The 26,996-nt window shown below is 34.6% G+C and overlaps 1 non-coding gene across 1 annotated transcript; it reads left to right on the top strand.

The window, feature by feature from the left end:
• Nucleotides 1-10,480: 10,480 nt before the first annotated feature.
• Nucleotides 10,481-10,587, top strand: LOC123572730 (U6 spliceosomal RNA). Its single transcript, XR_006697259.2, has one exon. It is a non-coding gene; the product is annotated as a U6 spliceosomal RNA (small nuclear RNA).
• Nucleotides 10,588-26,996: the final 16,409 nt, after the last annotated feature.

Raw genomic sequence — 26,996 nt, 5'->3', positions numbered from 1 at the left:
AAACTATTCCTGGATGCTTCAGCCCTAAAAAATTCAGAGATCAATATTGAGAGATGTTGATCTCGATATAGAGACCTATGAAGACTGGCCTATATTTTGATTCTTTAAATCACAGAGAGATGGAAATTTCAGCAACCAGCCAACATGGTTCAACTATCGCTTATTACACCTCGAAATAAGAAATGATACTTAGATGTTACCTACTATCTTTCCAACTCTCTGCTGAGGCAGGATTCTGCCATGGCCCTAACTGTTACTGACCTCGAGTTGACAGGACATGACTTGGTTGGTGGTAGAGAGTGAACCCAGATTTTGTCTGCAGCTCTCAGTAAAGCAGCCTAGTTTTACCATGTGAAGGCTTCAGAAAAAAAGGAGTTGTCCTTTTTAAATGTAACTTAAGGACAGAAATGTCAGGGCATTGTTGGAACCCTGCCACTATTTTCATGACTCTTTCAGGACAGTGAGGACTGACTGTCTTCCTATTCACCAAGAAAAGTTTAAAACATATGGTAAGTATAATTAAAATTATTTTAATTATATTTCTTTTTAAATGTTTAACAGAATCTGTTCTACCTATCTTCTAAAAGAAAAGTATACATTATTTTTCTATTGTTGCTTAACAAATTACCACAAACTTAGCAGCTTAAAAAATACCTATTATTATCTCACTGATCTATGAGTCAGAAGTTTTGCTGGCCAAGTCAGAGTGGGTCAGGGGTCACTCTCAGGTTCTAGAGATTGCTCACGTACCTTGTCACATTGTCAATTCATGTTCAAGCCATTGTCAGTCGTCCTCATTTTTCTCAGTTTCTCTGATTTCCTTTTTGCCGCTAGTCAGAGAAAAGGAACTGCTTTTAAAAGGTGCGTGTGATTAGATTAGTTCCACCTGGATAATCTCCATTGTTGCTTGAATTCAATGAAATAGTAACGTTAGTTACAGCTGAAAAATTCTATTTCCCGTGTTACATAGCACAATATTTAATCTTTTTCACAGTCCTGGACCTTAGTGTGGGAAATATTAAAGAGGACATTTTAGAATTGTTCCTCCCACAAAAGAGAAGGTAGATCTTCCTGAAACAGGATTAGAAACATTAGAGCAATAACTTCATCAAATTGAATCCCGTCAATTTCCCGAGGAAATTAAGGTTTACAGAATTGTTTGGGGAGGCAGGTGTCCCATATCTTATAACAGATGACAAAATCTTTCATATTTTGATGACTGGTTTGGTTGTGATAATGAAAAAGCAAGACAGAATTATGTGTTGATCAGATTCTATAATATACAGCAGAAAATAACACATACTGAAGATTTGAGTAAGGATTAACTACGAATAATCATATTACAGGATCTTCTGATGATCATTTGTGCTCTGCATCAATAAATTCATTTCTGTGAGAAACACTGTTGATGGTTCATTATTTTGCTTAATTTTTCCTAGGATTATAACTTGTTCTGAAGCGACTTCAGTTTAGTGACCTGAGCACCCTGGGAAGACAGAGTTTCTGTTGTTAAATATTTTCCATTAATTCACACTTATTTATGTGTATTTGTAATGAAATCACTCTGCAAAAAGAGTTTTTAAGATCATAGTCAATTTAAAAAAGCAAATGGTACAATAAATATGTTGATTCAATGATTATAAAAACCAGAGGGCTGAACAACTAATTTAGTCACTAAATATAAAAATGATTAATATTTAAGTTATACTGAGCTTTAAATGTATGAATATGCTATGTCACATACTTGTAAGAATTTTACTTGTAAGAACCAAATATTTTTGAACATGCAAAAATGTATCAATGACATAGTTATTAAAATATAAATTAGTACACATTCCAATCAAACATTTATGGTATAGTTTATACCTGAGCATAGTGGACATTGCCAGTAAAATAAATTTTGAAATATTTAAAATACTAATATACCAGATAGGTTTTCTCCACCTTTTACTAAGCACATAAATATTTGTGGTTGTCATACCAAACATTAATTTAAAAAACATGTTCATTGGTATTTATAGTCCCAAGTTTCTTGTTTGCATTTTATAAAAGGGTACAAACAGATTGTTCCAAAAGTATGTGAGATAAATGAAGCTCTCTATAAAAACAACAAAAAATGAACATTTGTCTAGATGCCTAAAGGCCTTTGATATAATGTACTTTTTACATAATTTAATACTTTTTATTATGCTGAAAAAAGTCCTTTTTAAATATGTATTGAAGGATATATCTCCAAAGGCCAAGATCAACGATATATTTAAAAGTGAAATACTGAAGCACAGATGATTTGCATAGAAGTGTAATTCAAAGAAAGTGTTCATAGGCTTAATCACATTTTTGGAGGGATCAATGAATTACTGCACTACCAGTAATTCCAATAACAAAAGGGCAAAGTCATAGCTATCATTCAATATTCATCTAGAATTTGTAGTCATAGCAATAAGATGTGTGATTTTTTAAAAACTTTTTTTCATTTACTCAGTTCCTGGAAATAAAATCATTATGATTTTTATCATATCATTATTTTATTGAAAAACTAAAAGAATCAACTGCAAATTTACTAGACCTAATAAGAGACCACAGGAAAGTATGTAACAAAATAATTAAAAATTCATTTCCATGACTTCTGCTTTAAATCATGGTAGAGTAATGGGCCAAATTTACCTTCTTACCCAAAACAACCAAAAATGAACAACATATATTAAATGATAAGTTTCAATGTACTAGACATCAGGCAGTGAAGGGGAGTGACCCTCAAGACATGGGGAAGTAATGAAGGAAAGATGCAACTGGTTTTCCTTTCATTTCTGAGCCCTTTCCCCAGGCTGGATTCTTTTTCTCCTAAAAATGTGAATTAGAGAGCTTTTGGTGCTGTGGGTTTTGTTTTTTGTTCTTTTTGTTTGTTTGTTTTGGTTTATTTCATAATGTTTGTTTTTGGTTTTTGTTTTATTGCATTTTGACACCAAGATCTGATAATCATTTCCCAGATTGCTTACACATTTTAATGCTTTAAGAGGAAGAAAGAACATCAGATTACTTAACTTTTCTTTATAAATAGAGATTTTTCTCAAATGTCACTTGGGATGTAGATATGCAGCAATTGACAGATATCTAACAATAGTTAGTATATTAATAGTTTGTTTTAATATTTGCCATACAATTTTTGACTCCTTTATTAATTTAACAGATGTTATCGCAATACTATAGCGATACTCCAACATAAAAGTAACAGTTGTTGAACTTAAATATTATTGCAAAACTAAGGCATTAGCCAGTAACTGCATTTGACTTTTAATTCATAGCAACAAAAAAGAAGCAGTATTCTAGCTAAGGAGAATCTAAAATATATATGCAGAATATGAAGGGCTTGAGGTTACACACACACACACACAATATGTAATATATAAATATATGCACATGCACATATATGTATACTATTGTATTTTAGTGTAAACCTATAGCTATGATTTATAAATTGCTTTATTTGAAATTCAGTTAAGCAAATTTTGTTTAAATAATTAGTAACGACACCAAAAATAGTATAAAAATACTAACACTATAATTGATTTTTTTAGTCCTTCAACATGACTACCTTATAACTAAAAAACTCAAAGGACAGCATTTATATGAAAAAAAAACTGAAAATCTTATAAAACTTCTATGATCTCCATGAAATTTTGCTCATATATAAAAATCATTTTACATGAAAAAATAAACATTCAAAAAGCCATAGGGTGAATAGTAAATTTTTATTTTGGTGAAAATAAAATATTTTACAACTATAAATAATCTTAACCATAACTAAAGTCCCCCCTTTTATATATTTTTCTCCACATTAGGAATTAAAATATGAAAAAATATTAGAATAAATAAATCAGACTTTTGCCATATGTGAGTCTTAAGTAATATGTTATAGTTTTGGGTGTTAGTAAATCAACTTGAGTTATGCTAAAATGTACATTTGGTGGTCTGAAATGTGCACTTTCTATAAAGAATGGGATTGCTAAATAAATTAATCAAAAATATTATCTCCCTGTCAGATGACCTTCAAATACATTTTTAGCTGTAAAACAGCATGTCCAATTTATTCCTTTTAAGAAGATGAAATTTTATAGATCAAAAAAGCCTTAGCATTTAAGTCAAGGTCAATACAACTTTTCAAAATGCATTTTATCTATAGATTTTAGAAATCTACTGAGATTTGTCACTAAAATCATGTTAAAAATTTATATCACTTGATGAGATTAAAAGCAATAAAAATGCGTTTGTTTTAAAAGGTTCTCCAATTCATAATTTTTATTTTAAAAACAAAACAAAAAATATCCTTATCCTCAAATCAATAAAAGTTTCTGTAGTGTTCCACTAACAGGATAAATATTAAGTATTTAATATATAATTTGCATTTAAAAGTGTACTCTTTTCTTTTTCAGATTTAACAAGCTGCAGAGTTTGTCAGAAACTTGATTTCTGCTTTAAGAATTTTTTTTTTCCAAATTTGAGTCCCTACATGGCTATAGTCTTTCTGTCAAGAATGAAGTTTATAGCCAGAGGTAATAAAGTTTTGGGATATGATTTAGAGAAATGAGTGCCAGATTTTGACATTACAAACTTCAGGGAAAAAAAAGTATAGCTGATTTTAAAGGCACAATATGAATAATGATAATTAGTTGTATAATTATGTTTATCTTCTCTATATGAAAATATTTCTCAAGAGCATAATTTCACAAAAGCTTATTGCCTAAACAATTTATTTCATATCCATTTTTGTCAACTTTAATTAACTATTTTTGTAATAATTTATATTATGCTATTTCTTGAGAAAATAGTGTAAGTATTCTTTATACACAATTATTCTTGATTTGTTTGCTTTAATTACTATAGAATATTTTAATCATTTCACAGGCTCTAAAATTATAACCATTTGATTTTAATGTACTCACTTCATTTGCTTTTTTATGTTATTCATAATTACATAGGTTGGTTAAGCCCATGTAAAAAAATAATACCCCTAAGTGGTCCTAAACTCCATAACCCGCCGTGTCACACTCTTTCCTCCTATTTTCCATAGTGTTTCTGTCCATTTTGAAACTTGGAATTGGACAATGTTGGAGCCTTCACAGATACTCAGATTTACTGTAACTATTTAGACTCCTTAAAAATTTTAAGGCACGCTGTTTCCACTTGTGGCTCAAGTGCTTCTCAGTCACTCCAGAGATGAAGTGGTGTAATTTACAATTAACACACATATTTAATATATCTCTAGGAGACTCTGAGATTGCTCTTGCTTTAACATTTAAACAAATGGCTCTGAATAGAGTTGGTTACAACCAGTGCTACATGAAAACATAAATGAATAATTAAATGAAAATATTAATGAGAGAATTTACTAATTTGCTTTAAGGTTGACATTCAGTATGCTCGCTACCCTTAGATTCAAGAAAAAGCATGAGTTTCTATTCAATCATGGAATTTTATTTAAAATGGGAATATTTAGAAAAAAGATTCCTACTGAACTCCCAAGTACGAATACAGTAAGAACACAATAGAAATACAACTATTTCGATTTAGGAATAGTTGAATTCCTAAGTAGGAATACAACTTTATCTACACTCTTATTTCAAGTTTACTCCTTCTAAGCCATAGCACATAGTAGCATTCCCTAGTCTATTTTATTCAATAAAGTAAAAACTCCTTAGTATGCACAGATGGTAAAACAATTTATTTGAAGTTACATAGAAGATATAGGTTACAGATTGGGAGAAAATGTTTGGAAATGTGAGGTATTCAAGATATTTCACCCATCTGGCCCCAACATAACTTCCTAAGTACTTTCGCTTTCTACCCTATACTCCAATCAACTACTCTTCCTTCCTTTTTCTATGTTTTGAGCATTCTATTTCTTCCATTACTTCCTAAGCCTTATCTCATCATTAAAAAAGAAAATCTTCCACAATGAATTATATTGAGAATTAAATGAGATAATATGTAAAACAATGAACAGAGTGTCTGAGACTCAGGAAATGCTCTATAATGAATAGATAGGTGGCCATTAAAGTTATCATTGTTAGTGTGGTTTTTTTTTTTAATATGAAAAGGATTCATAAGCTTTCACAACTCCCAGTCAGAATAACTCCTCCTTTCTGTACTCCCTTTGCAAACTGTCATTTTAGTGCAGTTATTTTGTCCCTTCTGTCATGACTATTTGTGCATCTCGTGTTTCTCTCTAGAATATAAGTACCTTAAGGAAAGGAGCCATGCTTAATTATATTTTTCTTTATTAATTCCTCATAACCTCTACCACAGAATTTTGGGCATCTCAGGGGCCCATAAGTATTTATCAAAGCACCTCTTTCCTTCTTAAAAGAAAACCCTGTCGACCTATTCCTAAGTGGTGTGAAATCTTCTACCTTTGTAAATTGGATCGATGCTCATGAGGCTTCTAAGAAAGCTGTGCTGCTAACTATATCTGCCAAGTAACGGCAGAAAATAAAAACAGGAAAAGGTCTAAGACCTATGCTTTTGAAATACAATACTAATTTATTTTTAGAGGTATCAGGAGGAGAAGAAGGATATTCTCAAAGGGAGATATGTATAGGTAAACATTATAGACGTTCAAATGGCACAATCAACTTTAGAAAAAGTTTTTTAACTGAAAAAGGGATCTCCACTTCATTAAGAAAAGTATTCATTATTCTACCTGACTTCAATCAATTGGGATTTTCGTGATGCTCTTTCCAAATCAAATGCTTCTTACATTCATAAGAATTCAATTAGCACTTCTCAATGTTGAGAGATAAAAATACAAAATAAATTCATTAGTAAATGAATCATGGTTTACTTCACACATTTTTACTCAAGTTTGTTGTTTCTTTTCAACATTTTGTAGAGAATAAAAACATTGCACAACCATTTATCCATTTAAAAATAATTATGGAGCACTGGACTCCCCTGTGTTAAAGGAGGTGGTAATCTAATAATTATGATATAAGTTTATATTTATGTATTTCAGAAAAAGGGAAAATCAGTGTTTGACATTTAAAATTTTAGAAAGAGTACAGCTCACTACATTAATTCTAAAATTTAAAAATTAATATTAAAATAACAAGAATAGAATTTGCATCATATCCACCTTTTTTGCAGTTTAAACAATATTGTTATTGTTACTTCATTACTATCGTTATTATTATTATTATTATTATTAGGTTGTTTTGGAGAAAGTATTGATGGTGGCTCCAAGATCATATATAGGTCTCCAGTCCTCTGTACACTCTTTCTTTTAACCAAATTATTATAATAATATAGATTATATTAACCATTGCCTGAAAAAATAGCTAGAAATAATTTAGCTCTGCAAATGGAACAGACAGGTTTTAATTTTAGTCTTACTCAAGTGGTATTTGTCTTAGAGGAATATCTAAGGATTGTAATGCAAGTTTTAAGACTAGCCAATTCCTTTAACTATGTCCTATGAGGAACAGGGTTAGGTTGTGCCTGTTCTATGTGCTGGTGATCAGGTACAAGTATTTCTACAAGCAAACACTTAACTATTAAACTTATTTATTTTCATATTTTTCTTCTGAGTTGAAAGTAAAATGTTATTCCCTGTAATTTTTTAGATCATTCTATTACAAACTCAATAATTGATAAATTATAAATTTTTATGTTCTCAGAAATCAACAAATGAATAAGAGAGAGTAATTGGGAACAATAAGATCCTCTTGACCCATGTGATTCAGATATATATGAACAGCAGGCACTAAGTAAACCTAATTGATAGACTAGGGTAAGAAATATGATAGAACAGTGAACTCAATCCGAATGAGTTTCTCAAATATAAGCATTCTCTCACTTGGAGATCTATTATTAAGGATGAAATGAAAAAGAAAACATTACAACTGATACCACAGAAATACAAATGATCGCACACAATTACTACAAACAATTATATGTCAAAAAAAATGGATAAGCTGGAGGAATGGATGAATTATATGTCAAAAAATGGATAAGCTGGAGGAATGGATGAATTCCTAAAACATACAGCATTCCCTGACAGAATCAGGAAGAAACAGAAAATTTAAACAAACCAATAATCAGTAAAGAATTGAATCAGTAATGAAACACCTCCCAACAAGGAATCAGACAAGACCAGATGGTTTTATAGTTAAGTTATACCAAACATTGAAAGAAGAATTAATGTCATTTTTAAAGTATACCAACACATTTAAAAAGGGGGTGATATGGTTTGGCTGTTTCCCCACTCATATCTCATCTTGAATTGTAGCTCCCATAAGTCCCCGCGTGTCATGAGAGAAACCCAGTGGAAATTAATTGAATCATGAGGGAAAGTTTTTCTCATGCTGTTCTCATGATAGTGAATAAGTATCACAAGATCTGATGGTTTTATAAAGGGGAGTTGCCCTACACAAGCTCTCTCTGTTTGCCTGCCACCACGTAAGATGTGACTTTGCTCCTCATTTGCCTTCTACCATGATTGTGAGGCCTCCCCAGCCATGTTGAACTGTGAGTCAATCAAACCTCTTTTCTTTACAAATTACCCAATTAGCAGCATGAGAATAGACTAATACAGAGGGTACACTTCCAAACTTATTTTATGAGACCAGCATTACTTGTGAATCAAGTTCACTGTGTACTGGTTATCAACATGTCTGAATTAGGTAAGACAAAACACATTTATACACAGCAAGGTACGTGAAGCAGATTTATTACTTAGAGAACAACAAGGCAGCAAGGAACAACAGAAGTCTGGGATTTATCATAGTCCCTCAAAGCTCGGGAAGGCTGCCCTGGGTGGATGGAGTTCTCTACTGCACCTGCCCCATTTGGATCATAGCTGAGGAACTCCAGGGTGTTTGCGCTGAGGTTATAACTCGGGAAACAACATGATGTAGTGGGTTAAAGCACTTAAATATATCATATTTCTACTGGTCGGGGGGTGGTGGCTGAAATAGAGCCCAGTCTGTTCTAGACAGTCTCTCCCTGTTACAGTATCTTCCATTCCCGGCACATCCTACAGTTATAGTTGAGAAATACAACTAAAAATCAGAGAACAAGAGAGTTGGCCCAAGACCACCAAAAAATTGTGCTGCATTAATCTCATATCAAAACTCTCAAGGAAAGAAAGCTACAGGTCAATTTCTTTGACAAACATAGATTTAAAAAATCCTCAACAAAATACTAGTCAATCAAATTCAATTGCACATTAAGAGTCATAATCAAATGAGATTTATTCTTGGGATGCAAATATGATTAAACATATGCAAATCAATAAATGTGATACACCACATTCACAAAATTAAGGATAAAATTATATGATCATCTCAAGAGAAGAAGAGGTGTTTCACAAAAGTTAACATCATTTATTACAAAAATTCTCAACGAATTAGGTATAGAAGAAATATATCTCAATAAAATAAAGGCCATATGTGGCAAACGCACAGCTAAAATTATGCTCAATGATAAAAAGGTAAAAGCTCTTCCTCAAATATTGGAAAAAGAATAGGGTGTCAATTCTCACCACTTCTATTCAATATGGTATTAGGAGTCATAACTAGAGCAATTAAGCAAGAAAAATAAATGAAAGAAGCTGAAAAATGATCTCATGGAAGTAGTAAATAGGATGATGATTACTAAATACTGGGAATGCTGGCAGGTGAGAGGCAGGGGGTTAAAGAGAAGTTGGTTAATGGGTACAAAAATATAGGTAGATAGAAACAATAAGATTTAATGTTCAGTAGCAAAATAGGGCAACTATAGTAAATAAAAATTTATTGTATATTCCAAAATAACTATAACAGGAGATTGGGAATGTTCCCAACACAAAGAAATGACAAATATTTGTGGAGATGGATATCTCAATTATTCAGATTTGATCATTGAAATAGTTTGGCTACTTGCCCCTGCCCAAATCCCCTGTGGAATTGTAATCCCCAATGCTAGAGGTGGGACCTAGTGAGAGGTGTTTGTGCCATAGGAGCGGATTACTCATGGCTTGGTGCTGTCTTCACAATAGTGAGTGAGTTCTCCTGAGATACGGTCATTTAAGTGTGTGGCTCCTGCCAACGCCTTTGCTCCTACTCTGGCCATGTCACATGCCTGCTCCCGCTTCATCTTCCACCATGATTGTAAGCTTCCCCAGAAACAGATTAGATGCCAGCACCATACTTCCTATAAAGCCTGCAGAACCATGAGTCAATTAAAACTCTTTTCTTTATAAATTACCGAGTCTCAGGTATTACTTTATAGCAATGCAAGAATGACCTAATTCAGTCACAAAATATTGTATACTTCAATCAAAATATCACATGTACTTCATAAATATGTACAACTATTGTGTATCCATAATTTTTTCAATTAAAAAAAGACATCCAACTTGGAAGCAAGGAAGTTAAATTGTCTGCTTGCAGAGCGTATGATCTTGTATACAGAAAAACCTAAAGACTTCACCAAAAAACCCTGTTACGTGCTCGCTTCGGCAGCACATATACTAAAATTGGAACGATACAGAGAAGATTAGCATGGCCCCTGCGCAAGGATGACACGCAAATTCGTGAAGCGTTCCATATTTAAAAAAAAAAAAAAAAAAAAAAAAAAAAAAAAAAAAAAAAACCCTGTTACAACTAATAAATTCAATAAAGTTGCAAAATCAACATACAAAAATAAAATTGCTTTTCTAGCCCTAACAACACACTATCTGAAGAATAAAGAAAGCATTCTTAAATGCAATAGTATCAAAAACAATACATTTATTTATTTATTTATTTATTTATTTATTTAGATAGATAGATAGAGTCTCTCTCTCTCTCTCTCTCTCTGTCACACAGGCTGGAGTGCAGTGGCGTGATCTCGGCTCATTGCAACCTCAGCCTCCCAGGTTCAAGCGATTCTCCTGCCTCAGCCTCCCAAGTAGTTGAAACTACAGGCACGTGCCACCATGCCCAACTAATTTTATTTTTTTTTGTATTTTTAGTAGAGATGGTGTTTCACCATGTTTGCCAGGATGATCTCAATCTCCTGACCTCATGATTCGTCCACCTTGCCCTCCCAAAGTGCTGGGATTACAGGCATGAGCCACCACAACCAGTCAAACAATATCTTTAAGAATAAATTTAACCATGGACTGAAAGCTATAAGACATTAATTAAAGAAAATATAAAAGACAAATATAAGTGGAAAGATATTCCATGTTCCCAGATTGTAATAATTAATATTGTTAAAATGTCCATACTACCCAAAGTAATCTATAGATTAAATGCAATCCCTATTGTAATTTCACAGAAATGGAAAAAGAATCCTGAGAATCTTAGAGAGCCACAAAAGACCTTGAATAGCGAGAGCAATCTTGAAAAAGGAAAACAAAGCCAGAATGAGCATCACTCTCCCTATTTTAAACTATGTTGCAAAGCTGCAGTATCAAACAGTATGGCACTGGCATAAAAATAGACACATAAACCGTGAAACATATTTGAAAGCCCATCAATAAACTTATATGTGTATAGTAACTAATATTTGACAAGAGCATCAAGAATACACAATGAAAAAAAAAAAACAATCAATTATACTTCTTTCATCCTGATTTTGATGTCTTTTATTTATTTTCCATGACTAATTTCTGTAGCTAGGATTTCCAGTACTGTGATGAATGGAAGGGGTAAGGGTGGGCACTATGGTCTTAGAGAAAAAGCTTTCAGTTTTTCACCCTTGACTATAATAATATTAGTTATGGGCTTGTCATATGTAGCCTTTATTATGTTGAAGTAGAAGCCAACTATACCTAATTTGTTGAGAATATTCATCATAAAACAATGCTGAACTTTGTCAAATAATTTCTCCTTGCATATTGAGGTGATTATGTAATTTGTATCCTTCATTTTGTTAATGCGATATATTACATTTATTGATTTGCCTATGTTGAACCATCTTTGCATCCCAGGGATAAATCTTACTTGATTATGGTGTATGATCCTTTTAATGTGCTGTTGATTTTGGTTTATAGGCATTCCATTGAGGATTTTTACATCTATGTTCATCAGATATATTGGCCTCTAATTTTATTTGTAGCATACCTATCTGGCTTTCGTGTGAATATATTGTTGGTTTCATAAAATAAATTTAAAACTGTTCCCTTCCCTTCAACTTTTTGAATAAGTTTGAGAAGGATTGGCATTGATTTTCCTCTAAATACATGGAAGAATTTACCAATAAAGACATATGATTTTGGTCTTTTGTTGTTAAGAGGTGTTTGATGACTGATTTAATTTCCTTAGTCATTATTGTCCTGTTCAGATTTTCTATTTCTTCATGATTAAGTCTTGGAAAGATGTATGTTTCCAAGAATTTATTCATTTCTTCTAAGTTATTCAACTTGCTGGCATATAATTTTTCACAGTAGTCTCTTACAATCTCTTGTGTATTTGTGGTATCCTTTGTAATGTCTCCTTTATTCATTTGTAACTATATTGACCTGAACCTTCTCTGTCTTTTATTAGTGGTTAGTCTAGCTAAAGTTGATAAAATGTATTTATCTTTCTAAAAAAACAGTTCTTATTTTTATAGATCTTTTGTCTTTGTAGACTCTGTTTCATATATTTTTGCTCTAGTCTTTACAATTGCCTTCCTTTTGCTGATGTTAAGCTTAGATTGTTCTTTTTCTAGTTCCCTGAGGTGTAAAGTTAGGTTGCTTAAACTAGTTTGTTCTTTTTCTGGTTCCCTGAGGTGTAAAGTTAGTTTGTTTATTTGAAGTCTTTATTTTTTGTTAATGAACTAATTAATTTTAACAGACAAATACAAATTATATAAATTTATGATGCATAACATGATGTTCTGGTATATGCATACATTGAAGAGTGGCTAAATTAAGCTACTCAGCATATCCATTACCTCACATACTTATCTTTTTTTTTGTATTAAGAACACTTAAAATCTACTGAATTAGCAATTTTCAAGTATACAATACCTTGTTAATACATATAAACACTATGTTTTACTGTAGATTGCTTGAACGTTTTCCTTCCATCTCATGAAATTTTGTATCTTTTGATGAATATATTCCCAGTCTCCTCCCCACCCCACCAAGCCCTGGTAAATACAGTTCTATTCTGTGTTTCTATGAGTTTGACTCTTTTAGATTCCATGTATTAGTGAGCTCATGTGGTATTTATTTCTGTGACTGGCTATTTCATTAACACATTGTCTTCCAAAAGCATCCGTGTTGTTATAAGTAACAGTGGTTCCCTCTTTTTTGTGACTAAATGGTATGATATTATGTGTATATCCCACATTTTCTTTGCCAATTCATCCAGTGATGGACACTTAGATTGATTCCATGTCTTGGGCATTTTGAATAATGCTGAAATAAGTACGGGAATACAGTATCTCCTCAACATACCAATTTTATTTTCTTTGTATATACTCTGCAGTAGGATTGCTAAGTCATATATTAGTAGTTCTATTTCAATATTGTAAGGAAATATTATACTGTTTTCCATAATGAAAGTACTAATTTACATTTCTACCAATCATCAACATTTATATTTTGCCTTTTTGATAGTAGCCATGCTAACAGAGCTGAGGTAACATGATTTTAATGTGGATTTTCCTGATCATTAGTAAAGTTGAGCACCTTTTTGCGTATTTGTTAGTCATTTGTGTAATTCTTTTGAAAAAGGCATATAAAAAATGACCTTTGCCTATTTTACTTAGATTTTTGTTGTTGTTGTTGTTGTTGCTATTGAGTCATTTATATAGATTATGGATATTAACCCCTTATCAGATACACATTTTGAAAATATTTGCTGTACAGAAGCTTTTTAGTTTAATATAATTACATTTATCTAATTTGCTTTTGTTTCCTGTACTTTTGATGTAATACTCAAAAAATTATTTCAAAGAACAATTTAATAGAGATATCCCCCTGTATTATTCTAGCAAATTTACAGTTTCCACCTTACATGTAAGTCTTCAATTTATTGTGATATATATACACACATACGTATATATGTATATATGTATATTGTGTGTATATACATACGTATATATGTATATATGTATATATACATATGTGTGTGTATATATATCACAATAAGGATTCAATTTTATTCTTTTGCATGTGGATATCTGGTTATTCCAGCACCAATTGTTAAAGAGAATGTTCTTTCCCTGTTGCTCATTCTTAGTATCTTTGTTGAAAATCAGTTGACTGTACATCTGTGGATTCATTTCTTTCCTCTTTATTCTATTCCACTGATCTATGCATATGTGCCCTTAACATTATCAAAAATATTCTCCTGGAACTTAGAATCCAAAGTTTAGTAATATAATCAATCCAACAAGAAACATAGGAAGAATATTGATTAAAGGTGTTTGTTTTTCCTTCTCTATTAGTAACTGCAAATAGTGCACACAATAAAATGATCTCTAAAAGGCACTTGAAACTGGAACATGCAATAAAAAATATATACTATATTTTATTATATCTATATCATTATAGTTATATTGTGTATAAATACACATACACACACAGAGCACAGAATGTATCATCCCATTTCCTCTCTCTAAGAAAAAATAGAAAGATCTGGCAAAAAAATGAATCAGGAAAATTAAAATGTACCAAATTCTCCACAAAATTAATTTTTTTAAAGTTACTATTAAGGAAATATTATGCAAATTGAAATTTTGGATAAGTGCACAATGTCTGTACTTGTTGCAATGTAATATCTGGGAGTCATTTATAATACAATACAAATCCACCAATAAAAGTACTACTATTTCCTTCTGTTAAATATAATTGAAGGCTTAAAATGAGAGGTCAAAAAATTCTGGCTCCAGAGTGACTATGGAAACATTACAAACACTTGGCTTTTAGAAGCAATATTTCATAAGATGTTTAAAAAGTCACATATTCCTGATTACTATTTCTTATTATTTGAGAATTAGGAATCATTTTGAAAAGTTATAATAAGCCAGAAGTGTGAAATTTATTAAATGATAAGCTCATCACATGGTTGACATGGGAACAAGGCTGTAAAGCCTGCACCTAATGAGAATATGTCAGTCAAAGAAACACCTTGTTCCTGTTCTAAAATTGGTCTTCGTTTCCCAAACTTTTCAATTATTTATTATCACATAATGAAATTACCAAATTAACTTCTTGAATCATTTTATAACCCATTATTTGTGTGAATCATATATTTCTATCTATTGTCACAATGGGAACCATGCTTTCACCTGATTATGATTGCTAAATATTTAGTTAGAACTTAATTTCTGCTGATCTTAAACCACACTGGCTTGTTATCTACTTTAAAAAATGATGAAGAGTCTTACATTCAGTGTGTTTTTCCCTGGTGACATTCTGTATCCAGATCAAATGGTACATCACTACTGAATAATTAGGTCCTACTAAAATATCAGTTTTTATGTATGTTAAGCTGAAAAAAAAATCAAATATGTACAAATCCTGGCTACTTCTTAAAAATGTGGGTAAAACACATTCTAGGCTATAGACATACAGAAGTGTTCTAAGAATAGCTCTCTGAAAAGATTGAAGGGGGCCATGTTAAAGTTAATTACTCTTGGGGTTTTTTGTTTTGTTTTTTTTTTTTTTCTATAATCATGTAAATTCAACAACATCTCAAAGAAAAAAGAACAAGACTTTTACTTCCAGCTTTGGTGGAATGTCTTACATCAGACTAAACATCTGCCAAGAATAAATACAAGATGAGTAAAATACCAAAATAAACATAAAATTTGTAGCAAAATACAGTTTTTGAGACTTTAAATATCAATCAAGGCAGCCAAAATGTGAAGAGCCAAGATACTAAAGAGAAGCAAAGGGTTGGGAAACGCTGTGAAGGTTTGGCATGCAAAGCACACATGTAATTTCCACTTCTTTATATCAGATGCTGTTTTTATAGCAAAAAGTAGCAGAGTGGATGTACATAAAATAGTCATTAAAAATGTTTTTAAAATGCCTATCTTTTAAAATAAAGCATTTTTGGAAATAACTAAGCACTTGTTTATAACATCCCTTTACAGAATTTTTAAAGAATGGATACTTTTATTAGCAGATTATTTTGGGCAGTTAAAAAGTTCATTGTCTTAAATTTGAGTAAAACCCTACTTAGGTACATCTTAAAGATTTTTCTACTGGGGGAAATCTTATTTCCCTCTATGTGAGACAAACTAATCCAAAATTCTGACATTTTGAATTTTCCTACACAAATTAATTACTGAAAAATATTACCTAAAAATTGGCATGTTGTCTCTCTAGTATTACTCCTTAAACTAGGCTGCACTTATTTGCTGGAATTTCTCCTCTCATATACAATAGAACACCATATTTATATATAAATATATTCACATAGAAAATATGTGGACTGTATTTATATGCAGTACTCTTTAAACAAAGAGATGCCCCCTTTAAAAGACCATCCCCCAGGTTCATTTCAGCAGACAAAAAAGAAATTTCTGTAATACAGAAAACTGCCACTGCAGTTTTCCAAATCTAAATGAATTTTCTTACAAATAATAGAAATTATGATGTATAAAGGAACAATACACAACTCCCAAGATTTTTTGTGCATATAAAAATAGATCTATAAAGAAATTTTATGGTTAGTTAACTGTCAGCATTTTCTAGAGTAAGAAAAAACACCAAATTTTGAAACCTATGGAATCCATTAAATACAGGCAATAAAATAGCTGATGAAAATGGTAAAGTACATCATGATATATAGAGTGAAATGATGGTGATACTGACTGTTATAGACCTCTCCACTGTCACATTAATTTGTGAGCTTCCTAATTCAAAAAACAAGGAGTTGAGAATTGTTTTTAAAAATGTTAGCACCATTCAGGAGTTGATGAATTTTATCAAAAAATAAAAGTTAGAACCATCCTTGTGGGTTGAGGACAAAACATTTCTGAGCTGCACTGTAACAAGAAACATAAACAGGTATGATGCTTGTGAGCTACTCTTCACACACAAATTATCAATTGACTTTCCTTGCTACGGGAAATAGGACAAACAGCCTCTTTATCTAACTGTGGAGTGTAGGCACTGTATAAAAGCATCCTGCTGAGGTGGTGCTGGGAACAGAAATGTAGCCTGGGCTCCACCTGCCAACCACGGTAACCTACTGCAGAATTGGGCCCAGAAAGAGCACCCTGTGTGGCCACATCTGCCCAGAGATGTTACTTTTCTGAGTCATCAATTTAGAGGCTACATAAAGGCTAAAAGGCAGTCATGGTGCAATGCTTATTCTCTGTACAAAGACAGGATGCTGAGTGAGGAAGAGAATACAGACATCAGAGAGAACTCAAATTCATTAGCTATGACAAACAATTCAGGAGGTACTCCAGGTGTTTATGGTCCCACTCTGGATAGAACAAGAGAATGCGGGTGGTAGGGGAGAGGTAAATGGCACCATAGGGGTCTGCATTATGTTGAAGGTTATGGTGCTTTGTTGCTACAGTTGCAGATGAGTTTTTCTCACTTTTCCTAGCTACCTACTTGTACTGAAAAGAAGCAAAAACTACAGAGTGAGCACAGTGGAGGACCATGAGAATGTGCTTTGCACATCTCCAACTAAAGAGAGTAATGGATCTCAGATCCCAGCTACTGCACTCTGAATCTACTGCTGCATTTAGGTCAAGGTCATGCTTTCCACAGGGTGCTGCCAAAGGCAGCAAGCACAGCAGGAATACTAAAGCGGGTCCATCCCTAAGACACCTTGGACTCTTTTGACAACCATCTTTGTCTTGAGGCTTACCAGTGCCTGGCTGAACCTTCCTTAAACTTTATAGTAGTCTAGAAAACCTCCACCCACCTTCATTTCCTCTCCCCTTCATTCTGGGTTAGACATCCATCCCACTCTGATATCACTCCCAGCCTTTGTCACTCCCATCTCCATTTTCTATTATAGGCATTTCCCTTAAAAACCTTGCATGTTCAATCCCACTTTTCTGTCTTTTTTTTAGATAATCTAGAAAAATGACACATATTCAAGTTAATATTTTACTAGATTATGCTTTTATATATAGTGTGTAATGTATCTTTACTATGTGTGCTCTACTAGTTGGTAAATGCAGTTACAGTCACACCAATATATAATTCTCATTACTCCAACCATCGACTTGTTTGACTACCGAAAGTTTAACCTTTGTTTCAAACCCCTAAATATTTGTGTGCCTGTATTAATCACTCAAAATTGATTTCACTATGCCAAAATAGTACTGAGGGCTATTTCAGATCTGGGCATTACACATATTGTATGCGTGTATAAAAATGTCACATGTACCCCATAAATAAGTACAATTGTTATGTATCAATAAATAAATTTAAAAATTTTTAAAAGATAAATCTAAGTATTGATCTTTTAAAAATATAAGCAAATGCTCATTTTTTTGCAACCTGGGATTACAGTTCCATCTTTTACTGTCACCACCACTAACATGCTTCCCAGGGAATTTGAAATTTTATTACGTTTAAAGTTGACTAAAGTGCACTCGAACACCATTGCCACTATCACTGTCGCTCTAGTTAACAATGCTGGCACTTGTTCTTCTTAAAAATTGAAGAAAGCCACTTCTGCATATAGACCTCAAAGAATTGAAAGTAAGGACTCAAGCAGACATCTGTACACCTATGTCCATAATAGCAGTACTCACAATTGTCAAAAAGTGAAAAAACTCAAGTGTCCATCTATGAGTAAATATGTGGTATATACGTATAATGAAATGTTATTCGGCTCAAATGTGTGATACCACTTACACTCCCCTAAAAACTCAAGCTCCCCAATTTCTAGGTCTGGTTAATTTCACGGTACTCTATTTCTTTGTCTCCCTCACCCTCAAGAAAGTCAACCATAAAAATGTCTAAACCTGAGGATAAACAAGATAAAAACCTTTTCCCCCAGAGCTCCATTAACCTCTATGCAAATGAAAACTTGGGATTGGAACGTCGCCCAAGTTCACTTGCTAGAAATATTAGTCTACACTACAAATCTTCAAACAAGAAGCCTCTGATTCTCAGCTCATCTAGTTCTTAAGAAAGTTTTCAAGTATTCTTAAATGGAAATGCTGTACAAGTAAGGTCATAGCTGGCGTTCAAAGTAGAAAAAGTTGGATACGTATTACTCATTACAGCAGGCTACTTTGACAAGATTTATTTTTGTCTGTTTCTTTTCAGGCTTCTTATCTTTTACGTCACCTCCCTTACCCACTCCCCATCCATTCATCCTGTAATCAAGGAGATATCTCTACCCTCCCTCTACCATAAACATCATATCAGCTTGTTAGCTATAGTTTTTCAGTTTTGGAATTGGCATCCAGATTGGTAAGATTAATAGAAAATACAAACAACTTTTATCTTGATCACCTAGATGTTCGCAAATATAGGTTGTCCACTAACGCCAATAAAATTATGCTTATCTTTGCACTGGATCATTTCATATGCACACTTATTGCCACTGCTGATTTATTTGCCATATAACTGCGTTATTCTCTATATGTAGCAGGTCTGGAGATTTATTAGACATTTCCCAGTGCAGATGAGATATGCTGAGCTCAGCACTGTGGTCAAACAAAAAGAAACATGATATGAGAACAACTTTTTTTTTTTTTTCCGTACAATGTATCTAAACATATTTCCCTGTTGTAAACATATTCTTGCAGAAATAATTTTCCATCCCTAAATGAAGAGTAAAGGTTTCTGCAGTTTACTACTGCAGAGAAGATAAAAACCATGTTTTCATAAATAAAAAGTAGCAGACCGTGACAATAACTTCTTTTAGCTTTAACTTTTCTGTGTTTATGTGTATGGAGAGAGAGAGAGAGAGAGAGATGTTCTCAGTTTACCCTTGTCAGAGGAAGTGAATATTGATGGAATTTGTTGTTGGTAGGTGAACTATTTCAGCAGGTTTACTTCGATTTGGCCAGTTAATTATTAATATAGTGGCAATATTCAGATTGCAATTAAGGAAGACCCACACTAGTGAAAATCTACCTATAAATGAAACGTCATGGGCTATTTATTTTTCAACCATATTCTCTCTGATGCTAGAGTTAGTGCTGAAAGCCATCCCACGATGAGAGAGTTATGTAATCTCTTTGGTGTATAATTCTAAATAAGTTAAAGCAATTTAGTAAAACTTACTGTTAAAAATCTAAATATGGGGGGCGGAGCAAGATGTCCGAATAGGAGCAGCTCCAATCTCCAACTCCCAGCGCGAGCGACACAGAAGACCGGTGATTTCTGCATTTTCAACTGAGGTACTGGGTTCATCTCACTGGGGAGTGCCGGACGATCAGAGCTGGTCAGCTGCTGCAGCCCGACCAGCGAGAGCTGAAGCAGGGCAAGGCATTGCCTCACCTGGGAAGCGCAAGGGGGAAGGGAGTCCCTTTTCCTAGCCAGGGGAACTGAGACACACAACACCTGGAAAATCGGGTAACTCCCACCCCAATACTGCGCTTTAGGAAACAGGCACACCAGGAGATCATATCCCACACCTGGCCGGGAGGGTCCCACACCCACGGAGCCTCCCTGGTTGCTAGCGCAGCAGTCTGTGATCTACCGGCAAGGCAGCAGCGAGGCTGGGGGAGGGGCGCCCGCCATTGCTGAGGCTTAAGTAGGTAAACAAAGCTGCTGGGAAGCTCGAACTGGGTGGAGCTCACAGCAGCTCAAGGAAACCTGCCTGTCTCTGTAGACTCCACCTCTGGGGACAGGGCACAGTAAACTAAGACACACAGACACCTCTGCACAGACGCAAACGACTCTGTCTGACAGCTTTGAAGAGAGCAGTGGATCTCCCAACACGGAGGTTGAGATCTGAGAAGGGACAGACTCCCTGCTCAAGCGGGTCCCTGACCCCTGAGTAGCCTAACTGGGAGACATCCCCCACTAGGGGCAGTCTGACACCCCACACCTCACAGGGAGGAGTACACCCCTGAGAGGAAGCTTCCAAAGCAAGAATCAGACAGGTACACTCGCTGTTCAGCAATATTCTATCTTCTGCAGTCTCTGCTGCTGATACCCAGGCAAACAGGGTCTGGAGTGGACCTCAAGCAATCTCCAACAGACCTACAGCTGAGGGTCCTGACTGTTAGAAGGAAAACTATCAAACAGGAAGGACACCTACACCAAAACCCCATCAGTACATCACCATCATCAAAGACCAGAGGCAGATAAAACCACAAAGATGGGGAAAAAGCAGGGCAGAAAAGCTGGAAATTCAAAAAATTAGAGCGCATCTCCCCCGGCAAAGGAGTGCAGCTCATCGCCAGCAACAGATCAAAGCTGGACGGAGAATGACTTTGACGAGATGAGAGAAGAAGGCTTCAGTCCATCAAATTTCTCAGAGCTAAAGGAGGAATTACGTACCCAGTGCAAAGAAACTAAAAATCTTGAAAAAAAAGTGGAAGAATTGATGGCTAGAGTAATTAATGCAGAGAAGGTCCTAAATGAAATGAAAGAGATGAAAACCATGACACGAGAAATACGTGACAAATGCACAAGCTTCAGTAACCGACTAGATCAACTGGAAGAAAGAGTATCAGTGATTGAGGATCAAATGAATGAAATGAAGCAAGAAGAGAAACCAAAAGAAAAAAGAAGAAAAAGAAATGAACAAAGCCTGCAAGAAGTATGGGATTATGTAAAAAGACCAAATCTACGTCTGATTGGGGTGCCTGAAAGTGAGGGGGAAAATGGAACCAAGTTGGAAAACACTCTTCAGGATATCATCCAGGAGAACTTCCCCAACCTAGTAGGGCAGGCCAACATTCAAATCCAGGAAATACAGAGAACGCCACAAAGATACTCCTCGAGAAGAGCAACTCCAAGACACATAATTGCCAGATTCACCAAAGTTGAAATGAAGGAAAAAATCTTAAGGGCAGCCAGAGAGAAAGGTCGGGTTACCCACAAAGGGAAGCCCATCAGACTAACAGCAGATCTCTCAGCAGAAACTCTACAAGCCAGAAGAGAGTGGGGGCCAATATTCAACATTCTTAAAGAAAAGAATTTTAAACCCAGAATTTCATATCCAGCCAAACTAAGTTTCATAAGTGAAGGAGAAATAAAATCCTTTACAGATAAGCAAATGCTTAGAGATTTTGTCACCACTAGGCCTGCCTTACAAGAGACCCTGAAGGAAGCACTAAACATGGAAAGGAACAACCGGTACCAGCCATTGCAAAAACATGCCAAAATGTAAAGACCATTGAGGCTAGGAAGAAACTGCATCAACTAATGAGCAAAATAACCAGTTAATATCATAATGGCAGGATCAAGTTCACACATAACAATATTAACCTTAAATGTAAATGGACTAAATGCTCCAATTAAAAGACACAGACTGGCAAACTGGATAAAGAGTCAAGACCCATCAGTCTGCTGTATTCAGGAGACCCATCTCACACGCAGAGACATACATAGGCTCAAAATAAAGGGATGGAGGAAGATTTACCAAGCAAATGGAGAACAAAAAAAAGCAGGGGTTGCAATACTAGTCTCTGATAAAACAGACTTTAAACCATCAAAGATCAAAAGAGACAAAGAAGGCCATTACATAATGGTAAAGGGATCAATTCAACAGGAAGAGCTAACTATCCTAAATATATATGCACCCAATACAGGAGCACCCAGATTCATAAAGCAAGTCCTTAGAGACTTACAAAGAGACTTAGACTCCCATACAATAATAATGGGAGACTTCAACACTCCACTGTCAACATTAGACAGATCAACGAGACAGAAAGTTAACAAGGATATCCAGGAATTGAACTCATCTCTGCAGCAAGCAGACCTAATAGACATCTATAGAACTCTCCACCCCAAATCAACAGAATATACATTCTTCTCAGCACCACATCATACTTACTCCAAAATTGACCACGTAATTGGAAGTAAAGCACTCCTCAGCAAATGTACAAGAACAGAAATTATAACAAACTGTCTCTCAGACCACAGTGCAATCAAACTAGAACTCAGGACTAAGAAACTCAATCAAAACCGCTCAACTACATGGAAACTGAACAACCTGCTCCTGAATGACTACTGGGTACATAACGAAATGAAGGCAGAAATAAAGATGTTCTTTGAAACCAATGAGAACAAAGATACAACATACCAGAATCTCTGGGACACATTTAAAGCAGTGTGTAGAGGGAAATTTATAGCACTAAATGCCCACAAGAGAAAGCAGGAAAGATCTAAAATTGACACTCTAACATCGCAATTAAAAGAACTAGAGAAGCAAGAGCAAACACATTCGAAAGCTAGCAGAAGGCAAGAAATAACTAAGATCAGAGCAGAACTGAAGGAGATAGAGACACAAAAAACCCTCCAAAAAATCAATGAATCCAGGAGTTGGTTTTTTGAAAAGATCAACAAAATTGACAGACCACTAGCCAGACTAATAAAGAAGAAAAGAGAGAAGAATCAAATCGACGCAATTAAAAATGATCAAGGGGATATCACCACCGACCCCACAGAAATACAAACTACCATCAGAGAATACTATAAACACCTCTACGCAAATAAACTGGAAAATCTAGAAGAAATGGATAATTTCCTGGACACTTACACTCTTCCAAGACTAAACCAGGAAGAAGTTGAATCCCTGAATAGACCAATAGCAGGCTCTGAAATTGAGGCAACAATTAATAGCCTACCAACCAAAAAAAGTCCAGTACCAGATGGATTCACAGCTGAATTCTACCAGAGGTACAAGGAGGAGTTGGTACCATTCCTTCTGAAACTATTCCAATCAATAGAAAAAGGGGGAATCCTCCCTAACTCATTTTATGAGGCCAACATCATCCTGATACCAAAGCCTGGCAGAGACACAACAAAAAAAGAGAATTTTAGACCAATATCCCTGATGAACATCGATGCAAAAATCCTCAATAAAATACTGGCAAACCGGATTCAGCAACACATCAAAAAGCTTATCCACCATGATCAAGTGGGCTTCATCCCTGGGATGCAAGGCTGGTTCAACATTCGCAAATCAATAAACATAATCCAGCATATAAACAGAACCAAAGACAAGAACCACATGATTATCTCAATAGATGCAGAAAAGGCTTTTGACAAAATTCAACAGCCCTTCATGCTAAAAACGCTCAATAAATTCGGTATTGATGGAACGTACCTCAAAATAATAAGAGCTATTTATGACAAACCCACAGCCAATATCATACTGAATGGGCAAAAACTGGAAAAATTCCCTTTGAAAACTGGCACAAGACAGGGATGCCCTCTCTCACCACTCTTATTCAACATAGTGTTGGAAGTTCTGGCTAGGGCAATCAGGCAAGAGAAAGAAATCAAGGGTATTCAGTTAGGAAAAGAAGAAGTCAAATTGTCCCTGTTTGCAGAGGACATGATTGTATATTTAGAAAACCCCATTGTCTCAGCCCAAAATCTCCTTAAGCTGATAAGCAACTTCAGCAAAGTCTCAGGATACAAAATTAATGTGCAAAAATCACAAGCATTCTTATACACCAGTAACAGACAAACAGAGAGCCAAATCAGGAATGAACTTCCATTCACAATTGCTTCAAAGAGAATCAAATACCTAGGAATCCAACTGACAAGGGATGTAAAGGACCTCTTCAAGGAGAACTACAAACCACTGCTCAGTGAAATCAAAGAGGACACAAACAAATGGAAGAACATACCATGCTCATGGATAGGAAGAATCAACATCGTGAAAATGGCCATACTGCCCAAGGTTATTTATAGATTCAATGCCATCCCCATCAAGCTACCAATGAGTTTCTTCACAGAATTGGAAAAAACTGCTTTAAAGTTCATATGGAACCAAAAAAGAGCCCGCATCTCCAAGACAATCCTAAGTCAAAAGAACAAAGCTGGAGGCATCACGCTACCTGACTTCAAACTATACTACAAGGCTACAGTAACCAAAACAGCATGGTACTGGTACCAAAACAGAGATATAGACCAATGGAACAGAACAGAGTCCTCAGAAATAATACCACACATCTACAGCCATTTGATCTTTGACAAACCTGAGAGAAACAAGAAATGGGGAAAGGATTCCCTATTTAATAAATGGTGCTGGGAAAATTGGCTAGCCATAAGTAGAAAGCTGAAACTGGATCCTTTCCTTACTCCTTATACGAAAATTAATTCAAGATGGATTAGAGACTTAAATGTTAGACCTAATACCATAAAAATCCTAGAGGAAAACCTAGGTAGTACCATTCAGGACATAGGCATGGGCAAAGATTTCATGTCTAAAACACCAAAAGCAATGGCAGCAAAAGCCCAAATTGACAAATGGGATCTCATTAAACTAAAGAGCTTCTGCACAGCAAAAGACACTAGCATCAGAGTGAACAGGCAACCTACAGAATGGGAGAAAATTTTTGCAATCTACTCATCTGACAAAGGGCTAATATCCAGAACCTACAAAGAACTCAAACAAATTTACAAGAAAAAAACAAACAACCCCATCAAAAAGTGGGCAAAGGACATGAACAGACATTTCTCAAAAGAAGACATTCATACAGCCAACAGACACATGAAAAAATGCTCATCATCACTGGCCATCAGAGAAATGCAAATCAAAACCACAATGAGATAGCATCTCACACCAGTTAGAATGGCAATCATTAAAAAGTCAGGAAACAACAGGTGCTGGAGAGGATGTGGAGAAATAGGAACACTTTTACACTGTTGGTGGGATTGTAAACTAGTTCAACCATTATGGAAAACAGTATGGCGATTCCTCAAGGATCTAGAACTAGATGTACCATATGACCCAGCCATCCCATTACTGGGTATATACCCAAAGGATTATAAATTATGCTGCTATAAAGACACATGCACACGTATGTTTATTGCAGCACTATTCACAATAGCAAAGACTTGGAATCAACCCAAATGTCCATCAGTGACAGATTGGATTAAGAAAATGTGGCACATATACACCATGGAATACTATGCAGCCATAAAAAAGGATGAGTTTGAGTCCTTTGTAGGGACTTGGATGCAGCTGGAATCCATCATTCTTAGCAAACTATCGCAAGAACAGAAAACCAAACACCGCATGTTCTCACTCATAGGTGGGAACTGAACAATGAGATCACTCGGACTCAGGAAGGGGAACATCACACACCAGGGCCTATCATGGGGAGGGGGGAGGGGGGAGGGATTGCATTGGGAGTTATACCTGATGTAAATGACGCGTTGATGGGTGCAGCACAGCAACATGGCACAAGTATACATATGTAACAAACCTGCACGTTATGCACATGTACCCTACAACTTAAAGTATAATAATAATAAATAAATTAAAAAAAAAAAAAAAAAGAAATTGCCACAGCCACCCAATCCTTCAGCAACCACCATTCTGGTCAGTCAGCAGCCATCAACATCAAAGCAAAACCCTCCACTAGCAAAAAGATTACTTACTGAATGCTCAGATGTTCATTAGCACTTTTTGGCAATAAAGTATTTTTAAATTAAAAAAAAAAAATCTAAATATTACTAAATCATTTTTATATGTATTTAACTAAAAGTTATGGATAATATTAAAATAAAAGCAAAAGAAAATGTCAATGTAGTTGAAACATAGTTCTGTAAGCCTCCTAAAATTTATCCCATATTTCCTGCATAGAGCAAATTCATAGTAAATGCTGAGAAGCTACTTAGAGAAGCAATTATTCTACCTTCACAGTGTAAAGGATCCTAAATTCAAATTGCATATGTCTTAGGCAAAACATTTTTCTCAGTGCCCTAGAACTGGCATCTAAAAATATGGCTTAAAGATAACAGCCATCTTAAGTGTAAACGATCTAGAAACATCCCCGTCTTCTCCTATCTTTCTATTACAATACATTTAAACTTTACAGAGAATATAACTCCTGATTAAAGAAATTTAGGTAGAATAAGTCTTGAAGAGTATATAAATAATAACATATATAAAATATGTGCATTAATTTGTATT

The sequence above is a fragment of the Macaca fascicularis genome, chromosome 3 (assembly GCF_037993035.2).
Source record: "Macaca fascicularis isolate 582-1 chromosome 3, T2T-MFA8v1.1".
Classification (NCBI taxonomy): Eukaryota; Metazoa; Chordata; class Mammalia; order Primates; family Cercopithecidae; genus Macaca; species Macaca fascicularis.
This window is presented reverse-complemented; position numbering and strand designations above follow the sequence as displayed.